We start from the raw sequence: 24,753 nt of genomic DNA on the forward strand, positions 1-24,753 counted from the left end.
CATTATATTTTTTTAATGGGCTTCCCAGGACTTACTTTGTTTCTTTCTGATGAATATGAATTCCAGCAAGTTCATCTGAATTCTGACCTTCAAATACACAAATGCTTTTTTTAGAGCAAGAATATGGTCTTTAAAATTATGTACTGTCCATGTGAATGTCTTCCTCTCTTCCCTTAAAATCCCCTTAGAGTGCAAGAATAGAACTGTTACAAGTGTTCCTAAAAATTCATCTGTGTATTTATTATGAATGACTTGCATCTTATAGAAATACTATTCATGTCAACCCGACCAGTACCAACCTTTTCTTTCCAAATGGCTTTATTTGGATTTTGTGCTGCATACAATATAGTCGCTTCTCTTCATCTCCTTTTCTTCTGATTGCCAAGTAACGTCAAGCAGATCGCAGAAACTTCTTGTAATGTACTGTGTGGCTCGCTATAACAGTCTCTCCCCAGCACCTTGGTTGAATAAATATCCATTGAATAACTGGAGAATGCATTCATACTCTTTTTATTTTGATTTATGTTCTATCTTCTATCTGTGCATCTTCAAGAGTAATTGCCAGTTTTCACCTCCTACAAAGAAAGTATAATAGAGCTGAAGAATAAGTAAAACGTGCTCTGTTTCTCTCTCTCTCTCTTTTGTAAGGGAACCTTTATATTCTTAGCCATGCATACACTAATAATTTGCAAACTGAAAATCATAACCTGATTCTCAGCTGGACTTGCTGTAAAAAGCTACTTGTATGCTTTCTATGTTTCCTTTCCTCGTGACGCTTGCCAACTGGAGACCTGTACATATGGCCCATTCCCCTTTATGAAATAAGTCAGTCCAACTCCGATGTAGTAAAGGTATCCCAAATGAATACAAAGGTTGGAGCCAGTGTGTTCTCTATTATAGACATCATATTCCCATGCACTGCTGATCTGATAGCAGCCAGACTGTATGTCATGCATTTTAATGATCCTGCCAGTACAGCATCTCTCAGAGGATTACTGTGCGTTCTCCCCGTGATGGGTGGCAAGTTCCTTTCTGTCATCTGATACAGGATGCTGTTAGGGGTGACTGCAGTGTGAAATATCTCGGCATGTTGGTAAAATACTGCATTAGATTTGAAAACACTCTTGAAGCGCTGGCTGTCATTGCTCTGCCGGGACCTTTTCTTAATCTGAACAATAATAAGGTCAGTTGGGTGCAGCATGATTTTTCCATCAATTAGTTCAGTCACACTTCTAACAAGCCATATATAATCATGCATGTTTAACCTGCAGGTTACACGGCCTAGCTAGCTCTGTGACCTACAGATCATAGAGCTGATAATTTCTTATTTTGTAAGCAAAAAAATTAATAGAGATTTCCAGTTGAATTGTCCTGTCTTATGCATTCAGGTTCCTACCTGGCTACTAACCAAACCACAGAAGTAAAGCACCTGTGATCTGGACCACCATACTTTGGTCTTCTACCTTACCCCTCAAGGAAAGAAAACCAGAAGCACGCTTTGCTTGTGAGCCTTTTCTTTCCATACTAAGCAAAAAACAAGCTCCAGGTGACATGATGTGCTGCTCACAAAGGGTTTCTTCTCAACTTTCTTCTTTCCCAAGGTAATGAACACTGGAAGATCTCACGACATGCTGACAGGTATCTCACGTGCTGCAGACATCTGTGGAGACCAAGGCATGTGAACCTCCCTCTGCTGTTTTGCAGATTTCTGCATTTGATCTTAGTTCAGTTCTTATCTATAGTACCAAGGTACACCAGGCTTTGGGTTGGAAGGGTGTGGTGTAAAAGCTGTGATACAGGGGAAAAATGTTCACATGCTAGAAGGTATTTTCAAAGCTACTGGAGCATGTGGTTTACATTTATAAATTACTTCTAGGGTGAAAAAAAGAGTTACATGGTTATAGTTTGAAAATAACAACTTTTCTCTTAACAAAATAGCATGTTCTGTGAGCCTGCAATAATTCTGCATCTTCGTGACTACTAGCAGGGAAAATATAGTCAGAAAATTACCATTCTACTTGAAATTCAGTATCTCTGAACATCCTAAAAATCCTGAAGATCTCATTTACGGATGCATTCAGTGATGCTTAAGCAAGAGATTGCTCCAGATTGTCCAGTGTTTAGGCACTTTCCATTGGATCTATTCATGTTTCAAATTTGTGAAGCTTACATATGTCATTGTGGGGTGCAAAAACCTCATTCAGAAAGAATTGAGACCTCAGTTTCTAATAATCCTTCTGTTACCATTTTTATTGTTATTGAGGAAATAATAAAATTCATCCATTTAGACTACCAAACTGTCCTCTTTTTGCAATGTGCAGTTGTACTTTTAATCAGTACATGCCTTAACAACCCTAGGAGGAATTCATTATTTCTGTTGGCACAGCATGGTGTATTTTCCCCTTCCACTTGAAATAACGTTTCTCGCTATTTGCAGGGTGAAATTTGAAAAGTTTAATTATACAATGAAAAAGAAAGGGTCAGAAACCCGAAGGCAAAAAATCTCAACTCTTGCAGATTTATGTTGAAAGTTACTTTAAATGGTTGAGGTTGGCCATGATGTTCTGAGTGCTTATACCAAAGAACAGGTTACTGTTCTCATCCTACACTGTATTGCCAGATAACTACCTAATTTGACACTGATTAAGTGTTAGTTAAATTATCAGCCAGAGTTCTGACTTTTAGGTTAGGTGCTTTTAAGCAAAACTGTCCTGTCAACTGAACTACATCTCAAAATCCTGGGAGTCGTTATAGCAGGGCTAAAATCAAGACTTGATTCAAGATTACTGACCACACTGAGCCTACTAGCTGTTTCACATAATCCCAAATCAGCAAAACAGACACAGAATGAGTAATAAAACCTATGCTCAACACAGGCACTAATACAAGAAGAAATAAACATCATTACAAGGTCAATGTAGCTAAATTGGTATCCTCACTGTATTATAAGAAAGTAATGAGAAACACCTTCAGCCTCAAACAGAAGTCAATAGAAAATCAACAAAGAGCTACCGCAGACATCCTTTTTCTGGCAGGAACCGGGGACAACAGGCAGACGCTCTGGAATAACACAAATACACACGCAGAGGCACGCGCAACCTTTAAGAAAAGGACAAACACATTCCAGTAAGCAGCAAAACCACCCACTGCTGTTATTTTATGAATAGATGGTAGATTTGCCTTCTGCATGTTGGTGAAATAATGAAAAAATCCTGGGATTTTGAAGGCATAAAATTGCAGACAATTTATGTTTATAGCTGTAGACGGCCACACAAGTGAAACTAAATTGAATGCCGGATGGAGCTAAGAGGAGAGGGAATCAGAAATGCAAGTGAAAGATAAGGCTGTAGAAATGTCTCTCTCCAAAGCTAATCAGAACTAAGTATCCTATTGCCAGCAGCATGGAGAATGTTTCAGATAACCGATAGTGATGGAAATTATGTAGGATAATTATGTCGGAAATAACAGCAAAGGGTGTATGTGCTGACTCAGAAAATTGTCACCTACTTCCTCCCTTTGTCACCCCAGAGTGGGGTACCCTATTGGGGTGTTACCTTATTGGGGGAAAAAAGCTCAATGATTAACTGTGGGTAATACCTAACATAGTATTCAAAATGTAATCACTCTAATTCGCAATTGTAAATCTCCTGTTATCAATTAATTTACATTGTACAAGTAACCATTTGATTATCTTTGTGCAGTGCTGTATTTACACTGCAATTTAATTGTAAGTAATTAGCATGTAATTGCATATAGTTATTTATACCTTGTAAAGAAATGATGTATTTATATGTAGTTAAAATAATTGCAATTGAGAGCAAATCTTTTGACTTTTCTTCCTTTTCAATGTGTCTAACAGTTTCTATGGCCAAAATTGCTGTTGTTTAGACAAAGTTGGTTCTCCTTTGGATGGGTTAGGTTATCTTTCCACAAGCTGAGGCATGCGGAATTGCATTTTGGTTTTGGCCTGTATTCATTTTCCATTTTAAAATATTTACTCTGTCTCCTAATATTAACCTGCCCCTCCTCCTTATAAAGAGAATTTGTGATAGGAGAGAGTGCTGGGTCTCTCAAGTAGAAATCCCACTGCAGCCCGTGAAGAAGCCGTGAGACAGTGACCTCCGTTCTTGGCATGGATGAATGCTTTCCATGTAGCAGCTCTAACAAAAAATATTACCTTATTACGGTAATACCTACTAAGGGTATACTTTATGAATGCCATCAAGGGCAGTGGTGGCTTTCATGTCCAGTACTAGTAATGGTAATTTTATTCCCCTTGCTGCTACCCTCACTCCCTCAGTCCTCCGTCACTGCACTTAGAGTCACCCTGATGCCAGATTCTAGTGTCACAGCCCATTTCTTGCCATCACATCCTCCAGCCTACAGCACTTGTCCTTTTAAAAGAAATCTAGTATTTTCTGAGCATTACCATAACAGAGGGTCTCTGAGATCCAGTTAGGGGCTTTTGTCCCCTCTGACATGTAACAGAAAGGATACCTTGGGTTTATAACAGCTCCAGGAAGAGTCTTTGCTTTGTTACATGTGCTGTGAGCTGTCTGCCGGGAAGGGTTTTGATGGAGAAGGGAGATGCCCCATGCTGCTGCTTGCTCAAGGCCAGTTCATTAGCATTTGTGTTTCTCTAATCTGAAGATTTGGCAGAATATTTGGGATTCACAAAACAGCTTTGAGTGGCACAAAGGATGGTATTCTCTTACGGGATAGTTTGTGTCTCCTCTTGGGCTGGAGCTGCTGGGTGCCGTGGTAATGAAGGTTTTTTCTCTGCTTTGCTGGTTAGACCCCTGAGTTTAGTAAAGGATTTTATGTCTGCTCAAGGGAGAGTATCTTTTCACTTCTCATTGCTGCTTCTGCATTTAACAAAATAGCTCCCAGCCATGCCACTGTCAGATTCATATTGTCCAGAAATGTTATGCCATAGCAATCATCTCATTGCTAGGACCAATGGAGAACCTCTGAGAGGTGCCTCTCCTCTTCTGCCTAAGTGAATGGTAAATGGCATCAAAGCCACATTTCAACTCAGTCTTCTTCCTCATTTAGCACTTCCCTATCCCAACACTTTCACACAGGTCCAGTGGTAGGAATAATTCTTGTTAATGATAACACACTGCATACCTATTCACAGAGCTGCCAGCCAGCCCTTGTCTACAGAACAGGCTTGTCCATGGACCTGGCTTCCCCTGCCCAGCTGGGCGCAGTTGGGAGGGTAAAAGCACACCTGAAAGGGGGGTGGGAGGAGATGGAGCTCTGCAGGAGCTTATTAGAGAAGGTGGCTGGCAGGGAGCATCATCACTGAGTAGCCAAGCAGAAGGGGCTCCCCAGGACCTGTCCCTGGTGAGCTGGCAGCGGGCTCTTGGGGGTGGTGGTGGTGGTGGTGGTGGTGGTGGTGGTGGTGGTGGTGGTGGTGGTGGTGGTGGTGCTGTTGCTGTGGGTCCTGCCCGGGGAAGACTTTTTGCTGTCAAAAGGCTTTTGGGAATTGTAGAAGATGGTGGAAATAAGACTTTTGCTTGAGGGTTGTGTCTGTCTTTCTGAGGATTAAGCACGTGATGGGGTAAATTGCTGTGGTCAAAAAGCAGGCTTAGGCTCCACATTAATTTCTGTCTCTGAGTTCTGTTTCTCAGAACTTTATTTAATTTCTTTACTGTGATATCTCCTACACAGCTCCCTTGGTAAAACTAACATTTCTATGTAGATAATACTTTGACTTCTAGAAGATGTGAGCGCATGCCTGGCGTTAATTACTGACTTGCTGCTTAGTGTCCTGCAGACAAGCCATCTTCATTTATATGTAAGAAACATAAGTCCTGATATGTGTGCTAGAGGGCTGATGTGAAGACAAGAATTAACAAATATAAGGTGCTGAGAGGTCTCCAGATGTGTTAGTAATAGTAGTAATTATGTCAGTCAGAGAAGCCTTGTAGCCAGTGAGACTCCTGTGAAACATTTTGCATGCTCTTGACCTCTGGAAGGTGGTCTCTAATAGCTGCTGTTTTTTTCTCATGGATATAAGTAAGGATTAATAGAATTAATTTGTATTTAGATACATCTAGGAGTTGGCTCTCACTGACTCATTTGGGTCTACTTTAACAGTGTACTTGGTATTAATTTGCATGATCGTGTTGCAAGCCATACACAGCATATAGTGGTCAACTAAGGTCTAAAGCTGGTAAAAACCTTAGAGGATATTTTAGTCAACTCCTGCTCAAACTATAGGAAAGCATTACAAGATGTGTATTTTCCATTGTTGAGCTGTAATAGCAGTATATAATGAGGATTTACTCTATGCAATGTACCTTTACATGTTCTTCACTAGAGCTTTTGCATTGGTGATTTGTGTTGTATTGCTCCTGGCTCTCCCTTCCATTGCATTTGCTCGTTCCTTCCTTCTCTTCTATTACACATATTTATATTTCCATGCATTTTGTTAAGAGTATGAAAGGAATACTGAAAAGGAATATGAACAGCTTATCTAGTAAATAAGCTCCTAGATAGTTTTCTTTCCCGTGTCATCCCGTCTGTGTCTCCCCTCCCCCCCAATAGCAATTTCTTTTAGGTACTTGGCCAATTCCCTTGTGACTTGCTCAGTTGGTCAAAGCTCTGGGGATGAACAGCCAGGAGTTGCCCAAAAGAAACCTCCGATACCCCTCACTTGTACTTTTGAGGTAGCCCAATGCTAATCATAAGTTGCTTAGCCTTTGAGGATTAGGTAATATCCTTAATGTTGTACAGATATTATGAAGTTCATGTTATCAGTGTTCATATACAAATGTGTAAGCAGCAATATATGGCTTTTGTAGGGAGGGAATTGGTTTTAGTCATCAAAGTAAGCATAAAATAGCTAGAAAGCCAGGTGAAACTTGGGCAGTCTTGTGTATAATTGCAAGCGGCATGTATGTGGCTTAGTCCCTGAGCAGCTTTACCCCATGGAAATACTAGTTAAGGCATAGGTTTCAGTGTATTAGTGAGTTTATGACCTGTATAAAAATGTCAAGTCAAACAGCTGCCTACTAAATTACTCAGTGTATTGATAGAATAATGACTTTGAAGATGGAGATATTGGGCTCAACTCTTTCAAGAGGAGTGGGGAGGGGAAATGAATCAGCAGTGCTGGATTCCAGCTGGATCATAGCAAGATCCCTAATGTTACATGCCACCTTTGAGCAGTAGATTCAAGTAGAATTAAAAGTAAGAAATAAGATTAATTCTGACAGTGGTGTGAATTTTAAATTAAGTGCATTTTTAGTAGAACTGGCTAGAAAACCAGAAACCCAGAAAAATGGGCTTACTTGCTGAATACTTAAGCTTTTCATTTTTTTTTAAAAAAGGGCAAAGCACAACAAACTTATTTTTTTCAGGAAAAAAAAATATACTTGATGAAATCAGAACTTCTATAAAAAGTCTATATTCCTTAAAGCATTTGTAGAAGAATTTTGAGCTGCCTTGCTTTAATTTCTCTCAAACACTTGCTAGCCAACTTTGTTGCAGTAATAATAGAGGCTTTAGGGAGAAAGTCTGATTTATGTAGATGTAGCAAAACTGTTTTGTTACTTGTTTCTTTACCTCTAAGCTGCAATTGACCCAAGGCTTTAGTTAAATACTTTATATAAAGATAACTGTAAAGTAGGCACAAAGGAACAAAACTGAACTAAAACTTTAATTTCTGGAAGTTTGAAGTGTGTGAGTGCTTGTCTTGATAGAGCTAAATTTCTCAGCATGTTTTATGTGGCATATATATATAAAGATACACGCAATATATTTATACTTTCTTGAGAGATGTACAAAATATATTTATACTATCTTACAGAGCCTTCATTATTTTTATGAAGAAGCATATTTATTTAAATGCATATTTAGATAATTTTATACTTTCTGTGTATACCTCGAACATTAATATTTTCTATTAGATGCTATGAACATCTTTTCTTATTTTTGGATTTTTCCATATTATGGGAAACTTGGTACTCTCCTTTTGGCTTTCAGAACATATTTTCACATCACCAATCGTGGCCTGGCAGCCACAACAAATCTGTTTTACTAATAATAAATGTTTGGTGGAACAATGTAATTAACCAACTGTCTATTTTGCTGTGGAGGTGCTGGGAGAAGATGAAATCCTGCTCCAAACTGTTCAAGCTTCCCAAGTATATGCTGCCAGGAGCTGGGCTAGCTGGGTAGCATCCAGGTGCCCAGGATGCTGTCGCTGGCGGCGTGGCTGCAGACCTCTCATGCTGCCTATTGTACTACTGCTGTATTTGCAGTGTTGCAGAATGCAAGTTGCAAACAGCTGCTGTCATTTAAAATGTTTCAGCTGCATATTGATGAAATGGAAAATAAGTGTGCAGGTTTAGAAAATAACCACCAAAAGCTTCTGATTTTTGTCTCTCTTGAGCTCTGTGCATCCATCTCGGTGTCTTGGCCAAGTGTGAACATTGGCACCTGCTATTAACACCAGCTGTGCTGCAGTGTTGTTTCCACTCATCTATAGGGGGGTCAAAGTTTCCTCCTATTTCTTAGTGAGAAAGAAGGTGCAAGTTTGTACTCTTCCCCTCCCAACAGCCATAAATATTTTTGAAGTTCAGTTGTTTGCATTAAGAACCAAACATCCTTTTCTTTTTACAGTTTCTTTTTTTGAGATGCTTTGCCCTTATCAACAGCCCTGTAATGTAACTGTCCTGCAGCCAGCTCAGATCCCCTGAATATCAGTGGGATCAAAATGCAATCTAGCAATGTTTTACTGTGCTCAGGATCAGGTTTGCTCTTCTAGGTGTTCGGCCTATGCAGTTGAAAATACAGTGTGGTTGGCCGAGTCTTTTATCCCGGTTTGTGGGATTCATGGTTGCCAAGTTCCAGTTTTGACGTTCACAAACAGAATTTTGCCTGCTCTTGTGGGGTTATTTGTGATCCTTGAGCAGGTCTGTCTGTGGCTTCCAGCCCTACTCCTTTCCTTTGATCTCCTTCCTCTACCCTCTGGGCTGCATCAGCTTAAGAGACTGTCACCCCATCAAAATGAAGCTGCTGGGAGTATTAGCCTTTGAAAAGCATGTCACTGTTAACGTGCTCTTTTTACTAAAGTATGGCCTTAGCTCTTGCTTGAGTTTTAGTGTCGGGTGCCAAAGTATCAAGGCAGGAGTACCTGTTACTAAGAACAGAAAAGAACTGAGCAGTTAAGAATTGAAAAATACCAGGCTTTATATTCACTGTCATTTAAAATGGTGCTGTTAGCAAAATGACTGAAGAACTTTTCAGCCCTCTTTCCGTCTGCAGCAGCTTTAGTACCCATGGAAGATGATGTCATGCTTGGCTGATGCTACGTGGACCACTGACTGTGTAAACAAACCTGGCCTGCTTCTTATGATAACACAAATTATCTGCATGTAAAAACACAGCCTGAAGGCATGACTATGCTCCACTAGGTCAACAATGACACAACCTAGTGCTGACGTACTAACTTTTACAGCTAAATTCATTAATACTTTTAGATTACCCAGGGTGTAGGCGTAAGGACCAAGAGCTGCATGGAATTTTTTTCCTGCATCCTGTACATCTATTAATGTAGTGAAACTAATTGTGTGATCAAGATGAGTAGGACTTTAATAATGGAGAGGACATAATGGCAAAATTGATGAATGTGAAATAGGAGGAAATTGTTGAACTGATATGTTTGCAGCAGTAGAATACAATGAAGGGAAGGAGAGTAATTTATACATATATTAAAAAAAAGGAAGGGATTTTGGCAAATCTTATGCTTATTATATTGCCTTTTCTTTTTCTCTAATTTTCCCTGAAAATAATACCACTTATTCATGATGATGCTGCAATAATTGAACTACTGGAAGGAGAGGAGGAAAAAAGCTACCCATATAAATTACTACTTGAGACCTGTTCTGTTTTGACAGATGTCAAGGCTGGGTAGCTTAGCTTGTTCTCCTGTTTGTATGAAAAGGGCTTGGTATCACTAGGATGCAGACTAATAGCTTTCTGTGCTTCTGAATGTGGGTAGATTACATTGCAACAGATTTTTTCTTTTTTTTTTTTTTTTCCCCCCCTAGTCATAACCTAGTGACTCTGAGAGAATAAATTGATAAAATATTCCCTAGTTCTTTTGCAGAGTGTTGCTGCAGGAGTGGGAAGTTAAAGGGGAAGAGAAAGAGGCAGCCTGCCTGCTGGAAGGAAGAATACTCATGGTCTGTTAGTGTTTCTGTTTAGATTTAGGAAAACCAGTTACAAAAGTAGTTGAAATCGAAAGGAAGCGATTTGCTACTGTACATTAAGCTCCTCTGATTTTATGGTTAGTATTTAGAGTGTGTGCTGGTTGTAGGTGCTACGTGTATGTGGCCTTCATTTAAATATCTTGCTTCAAAGTATTTTAGTCTTATTGTTCAGGACTTGCCTATTTTTATACCTTTTTTTTAAAAAGGTATGTAACTTGTGCATTAAACAGATGGCACTAGACTAAATGGATTTTCTGGACTTTTGTCTCTGTGTACTGCTTTCAGTTGTCACGGATGGGGGACAGTCTCATCTCTGCCGCTTGCACGGCACATACTCCTTTTGGATATGAAGTTTTTGGTCCGTTACTTCCACCAGCTTTTCTGGTTTTGTTTTGGCTCTTAGGTTTTTAGCTTGTACTTAGCTTTATTTGCTGTCTGCTGCTACTAAATGCTGAGATTTTTGGATGTATCAATTAGCTTAATCTATAAACTGATAATTTAAAAGGAACTTATCTTAGAAAACTAAACATTGCATTTTGTTATCAGTTCTTCATTATTCTCGGGTATTTTATGAATCCTTTGGAAGAAACCTCTGACTCAGAGATAGTTTCATGACATGGGTTTCTGATTACTGGGGGAATTGCCCTGAACAAGAAATCCTGAATGCTGCTTCCAGTGAAGTGAGATTTATTGTACCCCAGTCGCTAATGACGTTCTTCTGCACTTGAAGTTTTTGTGAGGCTTTTGCTGTTGCTGTGTATACTATCAATTTTATTACGCTTTCTTGCTGTCCTTGCTGTGCACTGCTTAGAGCAGACTGAATAAGGTAAAAAAAATTTTTTTGATAGTTCTCTGCTGAATATTAAGACTGCAAACTATTGGCAGTTCATGTAGCAGTTTCCTATTCTCAAAATACTGTGTATAAACACCTTTTTTAGCTGGCTGTTAAGGTCAAGGTGGCTTTTGTGGGTATTGCTTCTATTCCCTAGTGGCATCCAGGACTTGCTAAATTGATTGTCTTAAAGACATTATGCAACAGTTCAGTTACAATTCAGCATTTTTAAAAACGAGGTTTTTCTCAAGGCAGTAGAAGTAGAGGCATTTCCTTGGATATCCACTGCCTTTCCACTGAGTGCTGCTCTTCAAGTAGGATGCTTGCCCTGCTAGCTTCGTCCTGGGCTGTCAGTCAGCCTCTGAGAGCAGGAGCAGCATGTTAATATATATGCCTCTGCTGATTTTCAGAGAATTAACAAATGGAAATACAACAGTGCATGGGCTATTGAAACTTCAAGTCCACCGCTTTGTTCCCCAAGTCTTTGGAGAGCAATGGGTTAAAAAAATTTAGAAAATGCTACTTGTTATGTTGAGGCACCCTTGAGATGAGCAGGCTCACCCTGTGAGCTTACCACACCAAACACACCACAGTTTGGGTTTGTGGTGGCAACTTGCAAAGCCCATGGGGACTTTCTAGTCCAGTGTTGCAGGCTTGATTTTTTTTTTTTTTTTTTTTTGTGGTGCCACTGTCATGTCTTCTGTTCATCTGACCTTGATCCATGTTGATTGAATAGAGCAACATAAAGTTAAATATCTTATTCATACTGTTGCTTCTTTATATAAAAGCATCAGGGTAAGCACTGGGAGGTGTCTATTTTGTGGTTGGTGTGGACACGTTTAACTTCAAAACCCGCGGCAGACTTCAGTATCTCTGCGCTGTGTGACCTAGTTATGTAACTTAGCAATTTTTAAAGGAAACCAACTTAGAAAGCAAGAGACCTTGTTTTTTGGAGAACATGGTGTTGAGGGAGTATGTGGGCGATCTGAAATGTCTCCTGGTTTGCAAGGACAAAGAACAAATTAAAAAGAAGAAAAACAAACAATTTAATGGCGATGGAGCTGTAGCTCTAGCAAGGATAGACTGTGGGCGTACATCCATTTTATCTTGCTGCAGAAGATTATTCCTCAACACAGAAGGTCATAAAAATCTTACTGCTGAGTATTAGAAAATAATCTTGCTAAAAGTTTAAAATGTTTTCCTAGCAGTAAATATTTAAGGCCTTCATTTACAGCAATCGGGACTATGTGAATACATACCTTAGCTTGCAAATAAGCACTAAATTGTCACCTCAAATAAAAACTGAATGGTAAAACATGTGAAATTAACTGTCGAGGTTGCTAATTATTGCAAGCTGTGTAGACATTAATTACTCAGTACCTGATATATTTTTTTTATCACTGACCTTTCTTGTTTGGTATTTTGTAATTGGTTACAAGTGATTAGAGATATTTCTGATCACTTATAATTTTCACTTCTGGCACTTCAGTCCCAGTAAGAAAAGATTTAATATAACAGAGTGATAGGAACAAGAAATGAAGGGGAACTAATGGTCCCCTCCCTTCCCTGCTAGGTATAGCCTGTTAACTTCTGCTTGCTCTTTCATGCAAAGAATCACTCAGATGTGACATTGAACGATATCCTTTGCACGGTGTCCTTCAGCTGAGGCAGGCTTCTGGCCAAGTAGAAGCTTGAAAAGGAAGTGCAGGAATACAGAAGTATTAGAAGATCCTATCTGTTTTTGTAAGGCTGTGGTGGACTCTTTTCAGAGTCACCAGCAAGCAGAGTGGCTCATGGGCTGGTGATGGTTTGGAGAGCTCATGCACCCTCTCTTCCCTGGGGAGAAGGAGTTAAACTCGGGTCTTGTACAGCATTAGAGCTGCTATGTGGCCTCTTGACATCTCATTAAAAATTAAGATTATAAACCTGCAGCTTACAGTGATGATGCATAAAATGTGGTTGTTTTCTTAGTGAGGAGCTGGTACAACCTATCCCTTTCTGTTGCTTGGAAAACAAGCTATAGTAGACTGCAAAGATGTTTTTATATCTTGGTAATGAAAAAACACATGCAAAAAAACCTGACTCTATCTGAAGTGAATTTTCCCTTTGTGTCATCAGTCTGACGTGTTCAGTTAAAATAACCTTTGGTAAGTGGCTGGATTGATGCACTATACGCAAACGCGTGGAGGATCTCTTAATCAGCAGTTTGGAGGGACTAGAGTATCACTCACAGGCAATGCAAAACAATTTAACGCATTTCATTATTTGCATTTAAAGTAGAAAGGTGATGAACACATAATATTCCCTGAACACAGTCTCCTGTAGTTATTCTGGACTTTTTACTGATATATGGACTCTTCACCTGTATCTCTACATGGGAAAATAGCTTTGAAAGAACATCCCTTTCAAACAGGTGCCTCCTCTTCTCTGTGTACAGTCAGTAAGCAGTGCCTTCTGAGCCTGTTCTGATGAAGCAGGGAAGCCCATTTTTAAGTAATAAAAGACAATTTTAAGGGTTATGTAGCTTACAGGTTCAATTTATGAATCAGCTAGTGAATAATTTTGAGATTTCTTTGACAATCTCTCCAAAGAATTCTGGTGTCTAAAGATTATTTTATTATCAATACACAGACATGCAGGTCAATGTTCTTTTCATTTGTGAAGCAAATGACATCAAACAAATGGCATTGTAAAACCTAAAAATCCAATATAAATGCGTAATGTTCATCCCCACTTGATGAGACCAAGGTATTTTGCTACCTCAAAATAACACTTTGAAATATTTAATATTCACTTTTTGTTATAATAAACCACATGGGATCTCTATTTTGACAGCGTTTTACTTTGAAGTTAAACCTATCAAACCCTGGGAGAGCTATGATGGTGATTAGGCTTTTTGAGTTTTTCCTCTATGAGATAGATTACACTTGCAAAACGCTTTTGGCTGACTCACTAAACAATGTTTAAATGCGCAGGAAATGCTTCTGTGACAAATGCGTACTGGATTTATATTTCAGCTTCAGAAAACTGTGTCTTTTCCATTTAGCTCCCATAATCAATCTATTGTGTTAATAACAATGTCTGAATTCATGAACAGGAGGCAAGCCAAGGATTCAAATGTTACTGAGGAAGGGCTGCACCATGTCTCAGCTGCAGCTGGTAGATGGTGCTGAATAAAGTGTGGGTTCCTGTTGTGCAAGACGTGCGCCTCAGCAAAGAAATGATGTGGCTGATGCTTGATACCCTCTTTGCTGGACCACTTGCTGTTCATCTCTTGATATAGGCAGTAAAACTAGGTGATACTTCAGAGTTAGTGTCCTCTTGCTTTGTTTTTGAGAGGGCAGCAGAGCCAGGTCTAGGGCAGAGGTGGGTGGGCAGGTATGGGCTTTGCTCTGAGAAATGCCCTCCGAGAGCAGGAATAGGGACAGCAATAGGAGCAGTTGCAGGGAACATCTTTCTTCATGAAGACTGGTAGGACTGCTGGAAATAAAAATAAGCAGGAGCAGCTTCAGAAGCACTTGATTAGTTAATAACCTGTGTTAATAAGCCAATAGGCTGAGCAGGCTTGTGGTTCTCCTGTTTCTTCAGCTTCTTGTTAAGTGAAGAAATACTGCATTTATAGAAAGTGAAAGGTTTGGAGGATATCAAGTTCATATTAGAAAACAGAAGCAGGGAAAGCTCTTAAACAGTATACTGGGGATTTCAGATAAAGACAAATCTGCAGTCTGAGGGTTTCTGGAGTGCCTAATTGGAGATTGGAGTGAAGCAGAGAGATGCAAAGTCTGTTTCCTGATTTAAGCTTTCTTAAAAGCAGTGAATTTGGAAGACAGGATAAGACTAGTCTATTGGTTTGGTAGGCAATACAAAACAGTGCCAGAGGAGGCTAGTTCAATAAACCTAAGCTCAGAGTAGAACTAGGGACAGGAAAAAGATGAAAAAACATCAGCAAGTGAGTTGTTGCATGTTGGAAGTGACCAAGGGAAAATTTTGTTTTGGGGATTTGGAACCTGATGCATCATTAACATTCCTGCCATCGACCAGGCTTGATTTCCTCCCATAGAGAAATACCATCACCCTTACTCTGCAGTCTTACCTCACATAAGTATGTTGAGGAAAGATGCATTAGGACTGTCAGTATTTGCATATTATGCTAATAAACTTCCAGGTGGGAAACATACCTCAGCTTTCTGTGGGATAGCTTCTTTCAGCTCATTCTGCATTAGTGTGTCAATATAAACTTGGGATGTAATGTATGGATTTCTGCTGGCAGCAGATGAGATTAGCACTTCTTCAGGCTCTCATCAGTACTCCCAGTTGCCAGCTCCCAAAGAACCACCTCCACCTTGAAAAGTCGATTTTTTTTTTTGTGTATGTAATTATACAGTATTTCTGTGAAATGAAGTGGTGCCTCTCTATTTTTATTTTCTATCCTTAAGTGACTTTTTTCCTTGAAGTATGTGCTGTTCCTTTACATAAAATGAGGGCTGTGCAAAATTGAATTTCTTTTTAGGTTTCTTGGAAGTTGTAGCTTTGAGAACAACTGGAGTGGTGACTGGGGAGCTACATTAAACGAGTGTTGTTGCCTTTTCCTTTGGACATGACTTCATATCTGTGTTCTGAAGTTTTTTCAAAGCCTTCTGTTGACAAGGGATGCAGAAAATACTGAAGCTGCTAAATTCAGTTTTTAGCATGCTGTCTTCCATCATGTCACCTAGGGGAAGAGAGTACTGTCTGTTTCCCTCAGTACCTGTTCCAGTCTGTTCTTCGCTTGGGATGAAGGTGTGCATTTGAATTGATTGGAAGCTATGGCCAAACCCTCCAGGCTATGGGAGGGGGTTTTGTTACTTAGCAAAATTGCTTGGGCACTGCTGAATGTTTGGGGGTAATGTAATTTAAATGCTTTAGGTTTTCGAGCCTGGAAGTCCAGGTTCAGTGCTGCTTGTGAGGATAACATACAATTACTTTAATCACCATCTTAAACACATAACTATGAAGAGCAATGTTCAGCCTTTTGCAATTACTATGGGATGAAATACTGCACTGAAAGTAAAACATTCTGAATTTGCCTATTCCCTGATTTTCAAGTCAATACCTCTCTGCCACTGCAAAGTGTTTTTAAGAAGTTGTCCACAAAAGTTTCTGTTGTTGGAAGCTGAAATTTCTGAAGGATTTGAGTAGGTACATGCTGCTGGTTTTATCTGTGAAGTAGACAGAAGTCATAATCTAGAGGTTTTTTTAACCAGTCACCTGTTTCATCTACCCCCAAATTACTCAGTATTCAAAGCACTTGATGGGCATATGGGAGATCAGATGTCCTGCTTGAGTCTAACCAATGTGAGCAGTTCCAACAAAAGAAAGCAGTAATAGGCTTAGTAGTAAATGCATTTGCTGGGATTGTGGGGGAAGAGAAAAATGAAGATTTGATCCAGAGTCTCCCACATGAGTACCAAAAAAACCCTCACCCTAGCTCAATTATGCACACAAGCATGACAGGGATTTAAAAAAAAAAACCTCAACCAAATGTGTTTCTAAAGGTTGTATGACAGGTGTTTTGTAAGAAACCTCTTTTCTGCTTTGGCTCTCTGCCCTATATGCCCACATAAGTTCATGGATACTTTAGAGATGGATAGGCAAGTATAGCGAAGATCAGAATTTTCAAAGTAAAAAAAAAAAAAAAAGGAGGTTTTTTCTTTGTTTTCAGCAGCAAGGGATGGATTTGTAGGTGTCTAAAAATATGTAGCAACGTTGGTGTTAGAGCATTTCTTAACTTGTGCAAGTTGTTCTCCTAAACTTTCTACGACTGAAGTGGTAAGTTGAACAGTTACAGTAAATAGAGTAATATTTTGATTGGTATGAAACGCTTCATTTCTTCTTGATGTCTAATTAGTGTAGCTCTGAATGTCAAATATTTATCTGCTCTACCCAGCATTGTGCTCACTTCAGTGGGGCTCCATCTGGCTCTGCCTTCCTTTGAAGCCTGTTCCTCTACAAATAAGCTTGCCCATACTCAGCACTGACGCTGGATCCCACCTGTTGCCCATCAGGTTGCTTGGACTGGAAGGGGGCTCTTCCCTCCAGCAAATCTGGGTGGCAAAGTAGTGCTGTGCAAAACTACAGATGAGCCACTCTGTAACTCCTTTCACTTTGTGAGTGTAACTGAAGCGCGGGCTGAAAAATGTCACACAGAGTCCTTAGTAAAAGGTGCTGATTGTTTGTGAGTGGTACATATTTGTTAAATGAAGTCATAATATGCCTGTAGACTACCAATAATGTAATTCCTTAGCACAAAATCTCCCACAGCAAAACTGGTAAGAGCACGTCGTGTAGAAGCCTTTTGTATTCTCAGGACTTCAGTACCAACTGTATTACAGACTTGAACTGAAGTAGAGGGGTGTTCCTCTGGTTGCGTCCTCTTCATCTTGAGTTATAGTACAACCTACAGCCCTTCAGTTAAAAGTGGATAACCAATGCTTATCTTTAGGCCAAAATGTCAGACTTTTTTTGGTGCCTCTCCTATCAGGGATATGTTGATAGTGCAAAAAAAGCTTATATTTCTTAGTAAGTTTGCTACATTATGGTGCTCACCCAATTCTAGTTTCATAAACACATCTTCTGCATCCACTATATGGATTTTGTGTGTGCCATAGCCAGCTACTGAACATGTGAAGCTATACGATTAAAACATGTTTTGAAGCAGTTTGTCTTTCTACTTCTCAAAATTTGATTAGTGAGTAGTTTGGATGATCTAATGGTTGTACTAGAACTTCTTGGGAAATGGCTATGCTTCAGCCCTTTCTTTGGGATTTAGGGTGGTTTGTCAACTGAGAGTTGCACTGACTTAACGGTGATGGGGGGGGAAGCTGGGGATTTATGCCAGCTTTGGGAGACAAAGAGCATTTGAGCACTGGGGGAAGATGAGGATTCACTGAGAGAGGCTTTAGCAGCTGAAAGAGTTTCAGCCCTTAGTGAAGTCAGAGTTGAAAAAATAAGGCTCAAATAGTCCCAGGTGGAATGGCTGAACTCCAGTGTAATGTACAAAGTCTTCAGTGAGCAATGGGCTGGTGACTGGTGCGTCATGGCTGGGGGCTCTCTGAGAGGGAGACCTCAGTGGAGTAGGGGGGAACTGAACTGTGGAAAAATTCCATAGAGTATCTGACCGGTTAACTGCTTTTATCTTGTGGTACTTTGAAAATAACAGACTGAAAATAATCAAAGATGGCCTCTTTCTCTGCAAAATAAGTTAATGTGGATAAGAATGAATTTAATGACTTAAAGTACCAGTATAACTGACTTCCCATATGAATTTATACTTTCAGGTATTGGAAGTTTGACTGAAGTCTACATATCATGCACTGGAGAAGGTAACAATTCTTTAATACTAATTCCCATTTGTTAGTGGTATTAATTTATCTTCTTTCCTAACATCATTGCATTGAATGTCAAAATCTTCTTTGCGTTGTTTGTGCCTTAGAGTAAAGAATCTGCCCCTTAGTTTCTCAGTACATTGACAGTGGGTTTTGTTTACCTTTATTAAAAGAATATATCAGAAATCTGCATTTGAATTCTTACAGTGTATATATTGTATTTAGGCAATTCTACATGGAAGGCTTATAGAAAACATGGAACATCTTGCCTTCAGAAAACTATTTTTGTAAATGTACCATTATTTAAAAGAATGTATATAACTTAAAGAACGAATCTTTTACAAATGGATATTGGTATCTTGTTATCAATAGTGTTTTTTCTGGTTTGGCTTATATTTTTCTTGTCATGAGATTTTTAAAATTAGTGTTTAATTAATCATTGGATGATTGACTCTACAGCTGAATTAGCCAAACAAACCTGTGGCACTTCTGAAACTCAAATTTTCTTAATGGCATCTCAACTTGAATGTCCAAGGGAATCAATATTTTTAGTTGAGAGGTGCGTTTTGTCCTATATAACCTGAAATTATCTTGTGGGTTTTTTCTGGAAGAGTGTTAAGTATGAAACATAGATTTAAGTGTGAAATAATTTGCTCTTTGGAGTGTCCAGCTCTGGTCCAGTCAAGAGGAGAAGGCTGTGCCTTTCTGGCTGTGCTTTCCTCTGCATCCCTCCTATGTTGCTTTTGCCCTGTCCCAAAACTGCCCCACCAAGCTTGGCTTCCATGTAGCCAATCTCCACAGATAAAATTGCTATCAAGGAACAACATGCTTTTACGTGTGAATTACATTGTTATCTCCAAAGGAGAACAAAACCTTTTCAGAGCTTACAATGAAATATTCACAAATTGAATGTGGTCTTCCTTCTTAGTTTTAGACATTATTGCCCTATCTGTTCAGAGAAGTTACAGATGCCTTCTGATCAAAATATTTAATTTCTTAATTCTTCTTTTCCTTGGAGTAACTCGGAAGTTTCTCTTCAGTCCTGGGTGGTGTTTACAATACAAACTGAATTACTGCTGTAGATCAAGTAAACTATTCTTATTCACCCTGGGCTTTCTGAAATTTGCAAAACTATCTTTGTGTGAGGTTTTCAAAGACAGTATGATAAATTTTCTGATATATCACTTTCTAGTGGTCTGAAAGGAAAAGCTTATTTCTTAATATAAAAGATAACTTTGAATAATGGACTCCTCATCCCTTTGGACAGTACTCTTAAATTAGCCTCAAAGCCCTTTCTCAAGTGAAATCTCGTTTTCAGGTTCCCCATAGTAAAAAGGAGATACTGATACCCATTTCATTTGGAAAGTGTTTTCAATCTGCTGATGAAAAGTACTTCTGAAGAGTTAGGCAACCTTGATTAATTGAGTCTGAATAAGGAGTGTAGGATCAGATCTCAGGATATTATTTTTAGGCTGCAGACTTGTGTTCTGCATTCCAAATCCTTAAATGCCAGTTTGATAGCAAGTGTGAATGACTGGAGTAGACAGCTATATGCATACTAGTAATGGCTTGCAAATGCTGACACCACTATAGACAAAAGAATGGAAACTGCTTTCTGTTTACAGAACAATGTAACTATTTGGTAAACACTTCTCATTAGCAAAAATGTGATCAGAATTTGTGTTAAATGCCTCAGTTTTGTGGTATAACTGGTGTGTCATTTGTAGTGAAGTGGTATTAAAGAAAAAAGCTAAGTGTGAATAAGTGCTTAATGAATACAAATGTTTCAAAGTTCAGTGATGTGATGTGTAATGTTTAGGTCTGATAACAGGACCATAAGCCAGAATTGTGTTCTTGTAGTGTGTAGGAAGGGGGGCTCAGAATAGCAATCTGGAAAAAAAAAAAAACACCACACAACCTAAAAAAAAAAAAAAAACAACAAAAAAACCCCCAAGCCTCTGATATTCTGAGCAGAGAACTTGTACCAACTGTGTGTGTCTAAAATCTGCCCCTTGCTGATGGGGCTCTTGGCTAGCAGTGTACCTTGAGATCTAGCATTGTACCTTCAAAGAACTAAGCACAGCATGCTTTTTAGGAAAGTGAGGGGTCACACATATTATGCTTGACAACAGTACAGTTATGGGGACTGCAAATTCAGGTTTTATACACATTTCAGCTCTGAGGGAAGGATTTTCAAACCCACACTCTTAAGCTGCATGTGGTCCTTGCTAAGCCATAAGCAAGGCATGGAGGAAGCCAAGTTTGGGGTTTTGCTTCTGGTCTGTTTGAACCAAAACTGGCTATTGTTACCTAAGTGACTCAGTAAGTACAGATTTGAAAGAAAACATCTGTGCATTTTAATAGTATAATTATAAAATGCTACTTTATTACCTCTCAAGCTAATTAAAACAGCTACAGGCTAACAGTCATCTTAGAAAGCTTGTAGCATCTGTGCATTGTATTCAACAATCAGGCTTACAGTGTAATTTTAATTAGAAATGTTACAAGAGACGCAGTGTACACTTGTGCTGGAGAAACATCCTTTCCTGCATAGGAATACTGAATGTGCTGGGTAATAGCTCTAGGAAAAGAAATTATAATGAATATGCTTTTTGCCTTATAGTCTGCATAACAGTTAATTACGGCATGGTTTGAAACTGTAGGGTCTTTCTTCTTCCACTGGCATCCAGCAGCAAAGTGGTAGCTTCCCATTTGCTTGGTGTGTGAATGTTTGTGCCTTGTAGCTGTTGGTTACTTGAATCTGGAGAACTGCTGCTCATTCCATGTGGAAACTTGCTTAGTTGGATAGTGCTGTGGGTCAGTGTGCAAGAGGATTACTTTGGATATAGGCTTACTGTATGTAATTTTTAGATCACTCCTTCAAAGACAGGAGCTGTTTATGATCTCCAGGCATCCCTCTGCTTCAAGAGCCATAGAAAATAACTGTCCTCCCTCCTAGGCTCCTTATTGCCAGATGTGTCTGCCACCATGTCCTCTCACTCCTTCCCTACTTCCCTGAAGATCTGCTATGTCCTTTCCTCCTTTCCTCCTTTATTATCTCCTGGCTTCCTTCCATCCTGGTTCCTTTCTCCTCCTCTGCACCTTCTGTGCCCCTCTGCCAGCCCTCTCCTTAGACATTTCCTTCTCTTGTATTAGTTGGGTTTCTCATGCCACCAGTGTTCCCCTCTGTGTGGAAAACCTGAAAAATTAAAACTGAATCAATTGTTCTAAAGTAATTTGAAAAACTGAATTAGCAAAATTGCCATTTTACGGTGGATTTAGTGGTGTCTTTTAAAAGATGAGCAGTCTCTGCTCTCCTTGAAGTTGCACCTGAGAGATAGTTTGCTAATTTTACAGCAAAATGAAGTGACAACTTTTTGATACATATATCTTGGATTATAATTATTGCAGGAGCAGCAGCATTTTCCTTGAGATTTTTTCCTTATGTAACAGTAGTATTTAGGATGGAGTACTCATGACTTGACTTTTTTTCATAAGAACATGATGAATACAAATGCACCAATCAGATACTTGAACAGAACTTACAAAGTTATGTTAAAAGCCATGGGCACCTGCCCAGATCTCTCCCTTGCAAGCAGGTTTTGGAAGACATGCTTCATTTCAGTGAGAGCTTTCTCTTGCAGTTGTGAAAAACTCCCAGAGTATATTGTCTTTCAGAATATGTGTGAAGATGTGTTGTCTGTGTTCCCTGAGTGGGTATATGGGACTGAAAATAATGCCAATGAGTGTTTGGTAAGGCAGTAATGCCATTATTCATGAAATTTGATGCAAAGAATATTTCTGCATGAAGCAAATCTACCCTTTTGCACTTGTTTGATATTGTAAAGAGATTATCACGGCCTTACAATAAGGTTAAGATATCATGAAGTTTAGTATACTCTGAAAATAGTCCTGTTAAAGCCACTGTTGCTTGTGACTGATGATGCAGGTTATGATGGTGGTTCCAAATCTTGTGTTTGTGTGTGCAAATTGCTGTTTTCCAGCCTTTTCAAGGCTGCTGATTTTATCTTATGGTGCAGCCCGTATTTAAGGATTTTGTGTTGCGTTAGCCTTTGATTAAGGGGAAAGTAACTTTGATAAAATGCCACTAAAAGTGGTTCTGTGGACTAGCTTGGAATAATTTATCAATCATTCTTCATGACTGAGAGCATATTTTGGACATGAGGGTCACCCTTTGAGGATTAATTTTGAGATAAACAGCTAATGGCTGTTGGATGATTATAGTCAAAAGCAATTATTGTGGTATTTTTAAACTGTTTGCTATTACAATAAAGAGTCACTAAACTCACTAAGTTTTAAGCTGTTGCTTTAATAGCTAGGTCAAGATGCACTGGCCTTGATTCAAGGGTGTTATTGAATGATAGAGTTGCTGACACTTCCCCGCTGCCTGCTCTGGCAGAGGCAGGTCCTGGCAGTCACTTTTGCCTATTTTGCCCCTTTTTTTTCCCCTATTAACTGAACTTTCTGCCCCCTTTTAGGTTAGGAACTAAAATAGCCAGTTGGCAGTTTTGTTGGAGTCCCCTGTAAATAGCAAAGTAAACATGTATTTTCCAGGTGTTGTGAAGAGTATTTCACAGCTGGCTTATGTTTATAGGTGGGTGTCACTGTCTGCTGCTTATCCTCTGGGCTTCAGGTTTTGTTTCTTCTGTCTCCTTCTTTTAATTTCTGCAGCGCTGGTGTCAGGTGAGCTTAAAGGTATAGAGGAGCAGTATATTGTGAGGACAACTCCTGAACTGCTAGAAGATGGAGCCTTCTCATGGATGTAGAAGTGGTAGAGTCTGAAAGCAAAAGTATGTCTGAGATAAACTACTTCTATTTAATAAAAAAGGGAGAGCCTTAAACAACAAAGATATAGGTAGCTGGTGTCAGAAGTACTACTTAAAAGGAATGAGAAACTGTCTTATGGAGGGATTAGTGTACTGAGAAATAAACTGCTGAATCACTGGAAGCAAGCAAGCAATACAGAGTCTAGAGGCTCTGCAAAAATAAAATGGCTGCTGTAATTCAATTAAAATCATGGTAGGATTTACTGTTTGAGATGGTACATCCATCATCTTGTATCTTGTGGTGGCTGGTGCCTCAAGGGATACTTAAGTGAGTGTAGAGCTCCTGAAAAATGCGGGAGTGACGGTTCTGGAATGACATGATTCTCCATTTACTCAGACAGATGCATTTCCCCCAACACACCTATTGAGTTTTGACTGCTGCTTGGCCTTTGTGTATTTGACACTTTTTAGTAGATTGTTAAGCTGAATTAAGAGTCGTAGTTTATCCTACAAACTGGAAGAGGAACACCATATGCTTTCTTGCAGATAAATAATCAATTGTTAACAAGGTAATGTTGAGGATAATTAAATTCAATGAGATTTATTGTCTTTAGTATCTTACAAGTATTGTGCATATAGGCTGGACTTCTAAAATCAAAAGTAACTTTTTACCCCTTTCAAAATTTCTTTTTAGGAAACAATTTAAGCTAGAACAGTTACTTACTTTGCTAGAACACGTAGGTTTAGAAGGCTTCCTACAGGACCTGTGCCAGTTTGAGTTATTTGAAAAAGCATATCATCCTCCTTGGGATTGAAGAACTATAAATTCATGCACTAATCTTAACTTGATAAGTAAATTTCAGACCCTGCATGTCTCTATATTCAATGTTTTGTAGTTAACCAGGGCAAAAAGTAATCTACAAAGCCCTTTTCAGAGGGGAGAATTTCTTCAGCTTAAGCATCTTGATCAGAATTCGGCATCAAAATGAACATGAAAGAGCTTTCTCAGGTGTGGAAGATAGAGAAGTCTGAATACAACCATGCAAATACCCTGTGTGATGTGGCAAAGTTAAAAGCAGAATCTGCTTGGGTTGAAGCAATGGCTGTTGTAATTGCAAGTACTGAAAGTTATTTTCTTGGGCTTTAATATAAGGGAGATAGTGGTTGGAGGCAGCCTACTTGAAGGTATGCAGCACAAAGGAACAAAAGGCTGGGAAGGTAAACCACAGCTTTAGCAAGACAGCTGTAGTGAGCCTTCCTTCCCAAGCTGTAGCGGAATGAGAACACATGCAATAAGCATTAAATAGGTTTGTAGAAAGGAAATCTGATCTCTTTCTTTTTAACCCAGCTTTCCCACATTGTGGGGTCAGACTGGAGAGGTGGCTTGGAATGAACAGGGAGGCAGCAAGCTGCTGGCTGCTCACAGGGGAGGAGGATGAGGAGTGAAACCAGGTTGTGGAATGCTGTACAGATGTGTCTGGGCAGAGTATCTTTCTCATGTGGAGTTTGTAATTCTGGGTAGCTGTTCTTGGTCTCTGTGTATT

The 24,753-nt window shown here is 39.3% G+C and overlaps 1 protein-coding gene across 4 annotated transcripts in view; it reads left to right on the top strand.

Moving 5' to 3' along the window:
* Positions 1–24,753, top strand: part of LOC104016941 (contactin-4) — a 353,560-nt gene that overhangs the window by 21,424 nt on the left and 307,383 nt on the right. For 3 of the 4 annotated variants that reach the window (XM_087743644.1, XM_087743651.1, XM_087743647.1), the window contains exon 2: positions 18,375–18,419. The gene's annotated coding sequence lies outside the window, so the exon portion shown is untranslated. Of the gene's footprint in view, positions 1–5,316; positions 5,350–18,374; positions 18,420–24,753 lie in introns of those variants that run through there. The other variant, XM_087743645.1, reaches the window with a different exon arrangement.

Source organism: Nipponia nippon, unplaced genomic scaffold (genome assembly GCF_047370975.1).
Source record: "Nipponia nippon isolate SJK-2023a ecotype South Korea unplaced genomic scaffold, ASM4737097v1 scaffold_9, whole genome shotgun sequence".
In the NCBI taxonomy this organism is placed as follows: Eukaryota; Metazoa; Chordata; class Aves; order Pelecaniformes; family Threskiornithidae; genus Nipponia; species Nipponia nippon.